Here is a 13,060-nt window from a genome sequence, read left to right on the forward strand (position 1 = left end):
GGAGGTTGTGCACAAGGAAATAGTAAAGCTTCTAGATGCCGGGATTATTTATCCGATCTCCGATAGTGGTTGGGTGAGTCCGGTTCAATGTGTGCCTAAGAAGGGAGGAATGACGGTAGTAGAGAACGAGAAAGGGGAACAAATCTCTACACGAACGGTTACCGGGTGGAGAGTTTGTATTGACTATCGAAGGTTGAACGCGGAGACCCGGAAGGACCACTACCCGCTACCATTCATCGATCAAATGCTTGAAAGGGTGGCGGGTCACAAGTACTATTGCTTTCTCGATGGCTATTCCGGCTACAACCAAATCTTGATCTTTCCGGATGACCAAGAGAAAACAACGTTCACATGTCCCTATGGTACCTTTGCGTACCGACGAATGCCCTTCGGTTTATGCAACGCACCCGCCACATTTCAGAGGTGCATGACCTCGATATTCAATGATATGGTGGAAGATATAATGGAGGTATTCATGGACGATTTCTCCGTTTTTGGTGACTCGTTTGATGGTTGTTTGGCGAATCTTGAGCGTGTTCTAGCACGGTGTGAGGAGACCAACTTGGTGCTTAATTGGGAGAAATGCCATTTCATGGTAGAAGAGGGAATTGTGCTCGGGCATAGAATCTCGGAAGCGGGTATTGAGGTAGATAGGGCAAAGACAGAGGTTATAGAGAAGTTGGTGGCTCCGGTGACGGTTAAAGGAGTCCGGGCATTTTTGGGCCACGCGGGTTTCTATCGCCGGTTCATCAAGGATTTCTCATCCATTGCGAGGCCATTAACGAGTTTGCTAGTAAAGGATGCCCCATTTGAGTTCACCAAGGAGTGTCAAGAGGCTTTTGAGAAATTGAAGGAGGCCCTTGTGACCGCTCCTATTATTTCATCTCCGGATTGGAACTTGCCTTTTGAGCTTATGTGTGATGCAAGCGATCAAGCCTTGGGATGTGTATTGGGTCAACGGAAGGACAAGAAAGTGCATGTGATCTATTATGCAAGTCGGACAATGGCGGGGGCCCAACTCAACTACACCACTACCGAAAAGGAAATGTTGGCGGTAGTTTTTGCTTTGGATAAATTTCGGCAATACTTGCTTGGGTCCAAGTGTATCATCTACACCGACCATGCCGCTTTGAAATACCTCTTTACCAAGCAAGATGCCAAGCCAAGACTAATCCGATGGATCCTCCTAATGCAAGAATTCGACATCGAGATTCGGGATAAAAAGGGCACGGAGAATGTGGTGGCGGACCATTTGTCAAGATTCGAGAATCCGGAGCCAATTCCTCTCGGTATGGAAATCAACGAGTGGTTTCCGGACGAAACGCTTATGGTGATCCGGGAAATGGAAACTCCATGGTATGCCGACATTGCTAACTTCCTTTCATCTAAGGTGATGCCTCCGGATTTGACGCACCATCAAAGGAAGAAGTTCCTTTCCGATGCTAAGAGGTTTCTTTGGGATGAGCCGTATTTGTTTAAGGAGTGTGGAGACGGAATGTTGCGGCGTTGTGTCGCTTTGAAGGAAATGATGCCCATCTTGGAGGCTTGTCATACATCCGATTACGCCGGTCATTATGGAGTGGCAAGGACCGCCGCTAAGGTGTTGGAGAGCGGATTCTTTTGGCCTACCTTATTCCGTGATGCTAAGGACTTTGTGAGCCATTGTGATAGGTGCCAACGGGTTGGGAACATTTCTAAAAGGGATGAGATGCCGTTGACTTCGGTGCAAGAGGTAGAGATCTTCGATGTTTGGGGGATTGACTTCATGGGTCCCTTTCCGATGTCGCATGGGAACTTATATATTTTAGTTGGCGTATGTTACGTATCGAAATGGGTGGAAGCGGAAGCTCTACCTACCAATGACGCCAAGGTAGTTTTGAAGTTCCTCAAGAGGTTGATGAATCGGTTTGGCACCCCACGAGTTATTATTAGCGACGGTGGATCTCATTTTTGCAACCGGCAATTCGATGCATTAATGAAGAAGTACAATGTGTATCACCGGGTTGCTACCCCCTATCATCCGCAAACAAGTGGGCAAGTTGAGGTCTCTAACCGGGAGTTGAAGCGAATATTGGAGAAGACGGTGAATGGGACTCGCAAGGATTGGAGTTTGAAGCTTGACGATGCATTATGGGCATATCGCACGGCATTCAAAACGCCATTAGGTATGACCCCTTATCGCATTGTGTATGGGAAAGCATGTCATCTACCCTTGGAATTAGAGCACCGGGCCTATTGGGCGATTAAAAAGTTGAATTTTGATCTAAAAGCGGCGGGGGAAAAACGCTTGTTGCAATTGAATGAATTGGAGGAATTCCGGTTCTTGGCATATGAGAATGCGAAGCTTTACAAGGAGAAGACCAAGCGGTGGCACGATGCCCACATTTCCCCTAAAACTTTCGAAGTTGGAACGTATGTATTGGTGTATAATTCGAGGTTGAGATTGTTTCCGGGAAAGCTTAAGTCCCGATGGAGTGGACCATTTAAGATTCGGAGTGTGGCGAATCATGGTGCCATTGAGTTGGAGAATCAAGGAGGTGAAACGTTTAAGGTCAACGGACACCGTTGCAAGCCTTACTTGGGGCCTTTAACGGATCAAAAGGGGGAACAATGTTATCTCGACCCCGCCCCATGAGTTCTACAAGCAAGAATGGTCGAGCTTTTGACTGAAAACAAGCGCACTTGGGAGGCATTCCCAAGCGGTTAGATTTTCTTTCTTTTTACCTATTTCTGTCGTTTTAGTTATTTACTTTGAGAAATTTTCATTTTTGAATTAGCTTAGTTTTGTTTATTTCATTTGTTCTCTTTAATGCCGGGGTGTTCATGTTGTTGATGTGTAGAAAATAGAATAGCACGGAGCTAATTTGAGTTGGGAAGCATTGGACAAGACTTTTGGAAGTTTTGAAAGAAGTTGTGCAGATATCAGGGGCTTCTCGATCGAGAAGCCATTTTTGGCCTATGCTTCTCGATCGAGAAGAAGAGCAAAAATTGGCAGGGAATTCCTCAAGGGAGCTTCTCGATCGAGAAGCTAGTTTAAATGATGCTTCTCGATCGAGAAGCATGAAGAGTCTGAATTTGAATTTCGAATTTTTTGCCAATTTTTGCTTCCCTAGGTCCAACATTTGCACATGGGGGTGTGAGGTGGTTCATTCTAGGCCATTGGATACATCAAACACAAAGCACAAGAAAGGGAATGTCATTTTCAAGGAATATTCAAAATTCAAAATTGAATTTCTCTCTTTAAAAAAAGCCCCAACACTTCATCTTCTTCCTTCATCTTTTCCATTTCAAGCAAAACACCATAACTTCTTCTCTCTTCAAGCAAAAATTCGGCCACCCCTTTCACCACCTAAACCACCACCAAACTTCAACCTAAACACATATTTACCCACCCTTTTGCCTATAGTTATCATGGCCGGAACCTCAAGGGCAAGCAAAGGAAAGTCCGCCGCCACCGCACCCACCCCCGTTCCGAGACCTCTCCGAGGAAAGAAGAAGACCGCCTCCGGTGCATCGGTTGTGGGACCCAACACACCGGGTTCCCTCACAAGGAAATATGAAGCACCCTTCGAGATCCGCTCCGACGAGGAAGGCAAGCGTTTCCTAGAATTGAAGAGCCAAAAATTCGCCATTCCCTATCAAATTAATTGGGAAGATATGGGCCGTTTGGGGTTAATCGAAGAAGTGGAGCAATACTTGGAGCCGTTGGGTGTGCTCACACTCGCTAAAGCGCCGGAGGTGGGGTATGAGGAATTGACTTGGGAGTTTTTCACAAGTCTTAAATTAGAGGAAGGGTACTCCAATTCGTTAATCGTAAGGTTGTTTGGAGTGGAATACGAATTAGGGGTATCCGCTCTAAAAAGGAAGCACGGAATGAAGGCGGATGGTTTGCGCACCAACCCGAGGCAATTTGACTACAAAGGGGTGTGGAAAGAGGTATCGGATTTGGAGGGTTATCAAGCGAAGACGGCCAAGGTAAACGACATCAAGGACACCGCTCTTGTGGTGGCGGTGAAATGGCTTGGCCATACCTTCGGGGGGCGTCACGAGTACAACAAGGTGGGGGAAACCGAGGTTGTGATGATGAATGCCATGATGCATCCCGAGGTGGCCGATTATCGGATTGACTCCGCCAACCGCCTAATTACCACTTTTATCGATGTTCCGGAGGCGGGCACAAAACTCGGTTTTGGATGGTTGGTCACCCGTATAGCGAAGGAGTTTGGCGTCCCCAATGAGAAGTTCGAAGGACTCACCCCGATACCGTCTCGCTCCATTGATATCAAGCATCTTGACAAGGCCGGATATGTTCACAAAGGGAATGTTGTTCCCTATTTCAAACGAGGCCCATGGCTAAAGGCGCACGGGCAAGAAGCGGCGAGACAAGCGGAATTTGGCGGTCAAGGTGGAGAAGAAGAGCATGGCGAGGAGGGTGATCAAGAGCTTGATCAAGAACAACCGGCACCTAGAAGAGAAAAGGAGCCGGTAAGAAGAAGAGAGAAAGCAACGGAGGAACCGGAGGTTCAAGAAGAAGGGGCCCAATGGGGCCAACCATGGGCCACTAGCTCACATGGGGGAAGTAGCTTTGAGGATGAACAACGCCAATTTATGGCGGAGCAAAGGAGAATTTGGAACGAAACTAGATATGAAATGAAGCGGCTCCGTCATAGGCAAAGAAGGGAAGCGGAAAAATTGCAAGCATACTTCAATGCCCAAGGAGGGCCCCACTACCCGTCACCTACTCCATCCCCCGAACCCCCGGCGTTCGACTAGCGAGATTTGCATTTTCTAACCCTATCTCTTACAATTTCTTGTTTTATTTTATTTCTTGCTTAAGGGACTAAGCTAGAAATAGTTTGAGGAGGGTAGCGAAATTGTATCTCGTTTCTATCTTTTATTGCTTTATGTTGTGTTTTATTTTTGTTAATTTTAGTTGCTAGAGTTTAGTTAGGTTGTTTTGTCGCCTCCACTAAAGCTCTTGTACTAAGCATGTGAAATGAATCGAAAATGAGAATTAGTCACTTGGCAACGTGTTGAACCATATCAATGTGTATTATCTCTCGTGTCTTATTGCCATAATGCATTTGTTTAGATTTAACAACTTTGATTAAATGCGTGCTTAATGGATGTAATTCGATATGACATGTGTGAAGGGATAGTGTTTAAATTGATCTTTAGTTATTAATCTTTGGATGTGATGGTTTAAACTTAATACGGTTGCATGATGTGCGAAATCGTGAAAAATTTGTGTTGGCATAATTTGGGCATAATTGGCATGAAAACATAGGGATTGAACAATAGGCATAACACCACATTTTTCATATTGAGTTATTTCGAGCCTACTTGTCTTTGTGAGTGTTGCCTTGTCCGGAATTCCTAGAATTTGCTCGGTGTCCATTCAAAATTGCATTGTTGAGTGATTGATAATTAAATGACTATGGCATTAGGTGTAACCATTCTAGAGACCGCTTAAAAAGCCTACCTTTAACCTTTAGATAGCCAATTTTGAGCTTAGACCTTTGTTGATATTACCATGCTAACAACACAATCCCTTTCTTAATTTTCCACTTTAATTCACCCAACTTGACTTGACAACTAGTGTGAGGAGGAGAGGGTAATAGCTTGATGAACATAAAGAGGAGTGAACTTGAACTAAAAGTGAAATTAGTGCCTAAGAAAGAAGAAGAAAGAAAAATATAAAAATATGCAAGGGAAAGAAAAAAATCCAAAAAGAGAAAAAAAAAAAAAAAGAAAGAAAGAAAGAAAAAAATAATATAAAGGCATGAGATTGAGTTAAGCGTTCAAAAAGAGTTCAAAAATATAAAAAGTCCAAGCTAGCCCAAGTTCTTATCAATGTTTTAACTAGTTTCAAGTCAAGTTTTAGCCTAAAGTATCAACTTTGATCTACCCCGACCTTGGCCACGTTACAACCCGTGCAAGCCCATGAGATAATTATTGATCACCGAGCTAAGTAGTGGAGTTTAGGACTATGAGCAAACCTATGGGAATTCCGTGTTTGTGTGCTTAATTTTTTTTTTTATCTAAACACTTGTGTGTTAGAGCGATACCTAGTGAGGATTTTGATGCCTAGGTTCAATTGTTTATGTTTGATTATTGCCATGACTTGCCCTACATTGTTGCTTAACCAAATAATCGCATGTCCCGTAAACGATGGTGATAGCTTGAGTGTTCAAGATTAATGTTAAACTAATGCAATTGTGTTCTCTTTGCCTTCGCATTATGTCATTACAAATTGCATTACTCATTTGTTCGCATTGATTATAGTTGTTGACATTAGACATTTGCATTTGTACAATTTGGTAATGGGAGTATGAATATTGATGTGTGTTCAACCTTGCCAATGTCTCTAAGTTAGTTGTGGTTTAATGCATTTCTTGCTTGAGGACAAGCAAGGTTTAGTGTGAGGAGGTTTGATAGGAGTAAAATACTCCTATATTACGAGTCTCTTTCGCATCGCTTTGTATACTTTTGTTGCATGTTTCGAGTGATTATATCGCTTATTACGTGTTTTACTGTTTCAGGATGAACGAAGCGTATGTGAAGGGTTTTGAGTCCAAAAGAGCAAAGAATCGATGATATGTGGAAGTCGAGAGAGAGATTGAAGCAAAGGGCGAAGAAGAGATCAAAGAAGCCTTTCTCCTGCATGGTCTCGATCGAGAAGCACAATTTCACCTTGCTTCTCGATCGAGAAGAAGAGCAAAATTCGGCAGGGATTTTGGACATCAAGCTTCTCGATCGAGAAGCTGACTTTAATGAAGCTTCTCGATCGAGAAGGGCCAGAATTCAGCATTTCAAATCAGCTTTGGGTCTTGTGCTCTCTTGGCCCACTTCCACTTTTGGACAAACAAGCTTGTAATAGGATGTTTTTTATTTCCCTTTTGGGCTTTACTATATTAGGATACCTTATGTCACATTTTAGGGTAAGCCTCTTTTGTAGCAACATTTATTACTCTAGCAATTATTCCCTTAGTTGGTGTGACTTGTTCTTGGAGATTCCTCCATTGTTAAGGATTTTGAAGCTTTTATTTCCAGATTTTGGGTTTTGAATTCATCTTTAATACAAGCTTAGTTATTGAATCTTCATTATCTTGTTCATGCTTTATTGTTCTTCATTGTTATTTGAGGTAAGCTTTCTCACTTTTATTATGATGATTTACTATTGCTTAGTTGTTGTTTTTACTTTAATCATGAGTAGCTAAACTCCTAGTCTAGGGGTTGTTTATGATTGCTATGTATGATTGTTAGATGATTGGTTAGGGTTGTATGGGTTAGGGTTTTGTTGTGTTCAATGATCTTAATGCTTGAAATAAGTTAGCTCCTTATTTGATGTTTTGTGTTTGATTAGTGAGGACGAGAGTTAAGCTAATTGAATAGACCTTGTTAAACATAAGCTTAAGACCTAAATGCGCGAGAGTGATTTGGGGATTTAGCGGTTGTTTGAGTTGCGGATTAATCGGATTGATTGTTGTAGTCGACATCCACTTGTGCGAGAGTGATTTGGATTTCGACTCATTAATCAATTGTCGATTCGTCAATTTCCGGCTCGAGAGAGCGGATTTAGATACTTTAGAACGGCTCGACCCGAACCAACACCCATATACCCGACCTATTACCTAGGAATCTCGATGGCATGATTAGCAACCCTTAGGCGCTTTTAATTATCGTTTTTAATCCGTTAATCAATTAATCGTTTAATTCTTAATTGCTTCTTAGTCTAATCAGTGTTTGTTTAATTTTAGTTCCGCTGTTTTTAATCAAAAATCCAACTACTCTTTGCTTTCCGAATTGAAAATCAAAGTCAATTTCATTCACTTTAAACCCCTTGTCTTCGTGGGATCGACATCCGACTTCCGGATTACTACGAGTTGGCATTATTGCGTGAGCATTTTTGTCAACAAGGGCCACCGCGGTCAACGCCGGTCAACGACCGGGCCACCGCGGTCAACGCCGGTCAACGACCGGGCCACCGCGGTCAACGCCGGTCAACGACCGGGCCACCGCGGTCAACGCCGGTCAACGACCGGGCCACCGCGGTCAACGCCGGTCAACGACCGGGCCACCGCGGTCAACGCCGGTCAACGACCGGGCCACCGCGGTCAACACCATTACTGGTTTGTGGTCTAACTATTTTTAATGGTTGGACCAATTTTAGTTAGATAATTAAAAATTAAATAAAACACCATTTTGTGGTTGAGGGGATTTAAACCCTTGACCTCTTATAAGAGAGAGGTTGTGCTTTGCCATTAAGGTAAAGGATAATTGTTGTCAACATTTACTCTATAATTTATATGTATAACTGATTATAAATTTAAATTAACTTATTAGAATGAAATTAATTTATAATGTAAATTAAATATCAACTAAATATCAACTTAAATTAAATTTATTATAAATTTAATATTAAATTAGTCTAATTAAATTTATTTATTTATTAAATATTTATACAATAAAAAAATAAAATATACATATATTTATATTTTATACAATTTATTAATATATAAGTAAAACTAGTAAAAATATTTCACTTTTTAAAATTGAAAAATATAATGGTTTAGTGGTCGTGGTCGGATATGTGGTAGTGGGACCCCCGTGGTGTGCGAAAACTCAATATAAACTCAATGACGACTTAATGTCAATTCAATGATAACTTAATGTCAACTTCATTATTTATACTATTAAAAGTAATTTATAATATAACAAATAAACTAATAGTAATTTGAAAGAAAATTATTTAAGGTTTTATTAAAATAAAATAAACCGAAAGTAATTTTAATATAAGTGAACTGAATATAAATTTAATATTAACTCAATGTCAACTCAATATAAACTCAAAGTAAACTTAATGTGAACTCAATATAAATTCAATATAAATTTAATGTTCACTGAATGTTAATTCAAAGTAAATGTTTTGATAAATAATTATAAATTTAAAATGAAATTATTTTATATTATTATATAAAATTATTTTTCTATAATTTATACTTTTAAAAATAAACTATAGTAGATTGAAAGTAAATTATTTAAGTTTTTATTACAGTAATTTGTGTAAATTTAATGTCAACTCAATATGGACTTAATATCAACTCAATGGCGACTGTTGGCAAATAATCGCAAGTGTACGATATCGCTCAAGTAATATAACTTGGAAGACCAAGTATCGATCCCACAAGGAACAATGAACTAAACAACTAATTTCTAATATTCTTTAATTGGCTAGTAGGAAAATAAATGGATTTGTGTAAACTAATTATAATCTAAAGTGAATTAACTCAAGTAATTAGACTAAAAATCTGAAATCAAACAAATAAATTGAAGCTTAAACAATAATGGTAAAAAGCTCAAGGATTGATAATTCCAAGTAAACTAGTAGAAGAATGGATCAAAATTTATCTAGTGATTTTATTATGAATCGAGCTATTCTATTGCACCGAATCCCGCTCTCTCAAGCCTCAAGGATTCAAATAAAATCACAACCTAATTAGCTAATCAATTATTAACTTGCTCTCACAATATTAAAACTGAATTAAATAACTAAATTGTAATTATGAAGCAAACTCAACGACTACCTAAATTCCAACCCGCTCTCACGGTGTTTTCCTCTAAGTTTTTAATTACCTATGTCTATTTAATTAACAATCTCTCAATTAGTTAATTAAACACAAAATCATGAACTAAGTGATCAAATTAATTCAAGCATTAATCTTAATAATTAAAACATAATTTTACTCACTTAATAAATCCTAATTCAATTCGAAAACTAATCTAAGTGTTCATATCAATCCCCGAACAAAGGATTTAGTTACACATGCTTAAGCTTAAATTAAACAAAGAAGAAGATGAAGAATTAAACATAATTAGAACAATAAATACCGGAGTTGTCAATTTCGGAAGAATCGTCTAGATTAAACTTGAAATCTTCACAATCGTTCTTTGCAGAAACTAATAATAAACTACTTATAAACTGCTGAGAAATAGAAGCTAAAACGCTATTTTAAGAGAATGAAAATAAAACTAAAGTAGTCTAAAGTATTCTACGTATTAAATTGAGTCTAGTACAAGGTCTTTATATAGTAGGAGAAGTTCCGGAGTCTTCTAATTCATATTACAAATCAATTTGAAATAGGAATTGTAATTGTAATTTGAGGAGGAATTTCATTCCAATCCAAAGTCTGCTGCACGTGTAATTCTCTTCTTTCCCGTTCGGGAAGCCATAGTTCCGTTCGTGACATGCCCAGTTTTAATATGGTTCCCGAACGGAAGCTTCTTTCACGTTCGAAAAAACTGTAGACCGAAAGCTTTGAGATTTTGATTCCTTCTTGAGTCCCGAACGGGACAAGGCCTTCTCGTTCGGGACTCATGCTCATTCTGCATGGTTCCCGTTCGTGAAACCTTTGTTCCGAACGGGAACAACCCCTTTTTTCCTCAATCTCGTTCGTGAACTTCAATTCCTTCGTCCGCAAGCTACGCTTTTTACTCGTACACGCAATCCACCATAAATTTGCCCCAAATAGTTGTATTTCACCTAATTTCCACTGAAACACTAACAAACACTATTAAACGTAAAAACGCCAAATAATGTATAAAAACAATACTACACATGATGAAAACCGAGTAAAATCGACCCTAAATATAGGAGTAAAATACTCCTATCAACGACCCAATATCAACTCAATGTAAACCTAATGTCAACTAAATGTAAATTTAATGTATTTTAGTAAGTATAATTTTAAAAATTAACTTAATATCAGCTCAATGTAAATTTAATATCGACTCAATGTCAACTCAATGTAATCCTAATATCAACTCAATGTAAAGCTAATGTAAATCCGAAGTAATTTTTTAGTAAATTATTTTAATTTTAAAATATAAATTAATATCAACTCAATGTAAACTTAATAACTCAACGTCGACTCAATGTAAACCTAATATCGACTCAATGTCAATTCAATATCAACTCAATGTAAACCTAATGTCAATCCGAAGTAATGTTTTAGTAAATTATTTTAATTTTCAAATGTAAATTAATATCAACTCAATGTAAACTTAATAACTCAACGTCAACTCAATGTAAGCCTAATGGCGACTCTATGTCAACTCAATGTAAACCTAATGCCGACTCAATTTCAACTCAATGTAAACCTAATTTCAATCCAAAGTAATTTTTTAGTAAATTATTTTAATTTTGAAATGTAAATTAATATCAACTGAATGCAAACTTAATAACTGAACATCGACTCAATGTCAAACTAATGTCGACTCAATGTCAACTCAATGTAAAGCTAATGTCGACTCAATGATGACTCAATGTCAACTCAATATAAACCTAATATCAACTCAGTGTAAACTTAATATAAATTAAATTTAATATCAACTCAACGTCGACTCAATGTCAAGTGAATGTAAATCTAATATAAATTTAATGTAAAATTGATGTAAACTACATGTCAATTCAAAGTAAATGTTTTAGTAAATTATTATAATTTTAAAAATTAACTTAATATCAACTCAACGTCGACTTAATATCAATTTAATGACAGCTCAATGTAAACCTAATGCCAATTCAATGTAATCCTAATGTCAACTCAGTGTAAATCTCATGTCAATGCATGCAAACCTAATGTCAACTCAATATAAATTTAATGTCAATCCGAAATAGTAAATTATTTTAATTTTGAAATGTAACTTAATATCAACTCAACGTAAACCTAATGTCAACTCGATATAAACCTAATGTCAACTCAATGTAAACTTGATGAAGGTTACATGTCAATTTAAAGCAATTTTTTTAGTAATTTATTATAATTTTAAAAACTAACTTTATATCAACTAAATTAACTTATATAAATTATTTTGAGTTTATATCGAGTTGACATTAAGTTAATTGTGTTTCTAATACATTAATTTATAAATTTATTTTAACTTAATTTACTTTAAGTTAATATTTAATTTACACTAGTATTAATTTAATTAGAAAAAATTAATTTAAATTTTAACAAGCGTAATATTTTATTAGTATTTTATAATAATATATTATTTATAATCAACCATTTTAATATGTTTATATTTAGTTTAAATGTTTTCTTATACATTATTAAAGAGTATATGTTTATATATTAAAGAGTAATTAAAGACAACAAACATGTCTTGCCTTGATGGTTAGACACATGGACAAAGAGTGAGAGGTCATGGGTTTTATTCCTACTAATAGCAAATTTGTATTTTATTTAATTCTTTTAAAATCTCACCACTATAGTTGACTGCCGTTGACCGCGGGTTGACCGGCGTTGGTCCGGCCGGTGGTCCGGCCGGTCGGACCGGAATTTGGCCTGTGGTCGATGGCAGTTGGTTAGATTGTCTAACCAAATCTAGATTTGCCACGTGTCATCATTTGATTGACTCAAACATAAACCAATGAAATGTTGACAAATATCAAGGACAATATTGTCTCATTTTCTTTTATTTTGGGTTATGAAGGATTTTTGTAAACTTTTTATTTTTTTTGAGAGATTTTTGCCAAAATCAAAATGGTGAGGGAAAAGTGAAACACCATAGCATTTTTAGGGGATTTGTGTAAAATACCCTAATATAATTACTCGACTCCTATAGGATTCGCCTACCAAAGCGAACCTCAAATCATGAGAATGAAAAGCCCATGAGAATGAAAAGACCAAGAAAGAAGTCATGGGTTCCCTCATCAAAACGTGCAAAAACAATTAAAAACAATCAAAAGCATCCTAAACATAGATTTAGGATTGAAATCAATGGGCATCACGAAAAATTTCTCAAAAACGCAGCAAACCTAATCATACATACTGATGAACTGAAATTGAATACGAAATGTATAAATAAGAATACTTATGAGTATGAAGATTGATTAGGATCCTTAAAAATACAGTTCTGAATCCATAAATCGTTTTCTAGTGATCCGAATGTAGAGTCTACTGTAGAATGTTCTGCAGCAGAGTTCTTAAAGACTTGAAGCGTAAAAACTTAGTTTGATTGATGAAAAATGATGGAATGGTGGCTACAAATTAGTGTC

The sequence above is a fragment of the Mercurialis annua genome, linkage group LG5 (genome assembly GCF_937616625.2).
Source record: "Mercurialis annua linkage group LG5, ddMerAnnu1.2, whole genome shotgun sequence".
Lineage (NCBI taxonomy): Eukaryota > Viridiplantae > Streptophyta > Magnoliopsida > Malpighiales > Euphorbiaceae > Mercurialis > Mercurialis annua.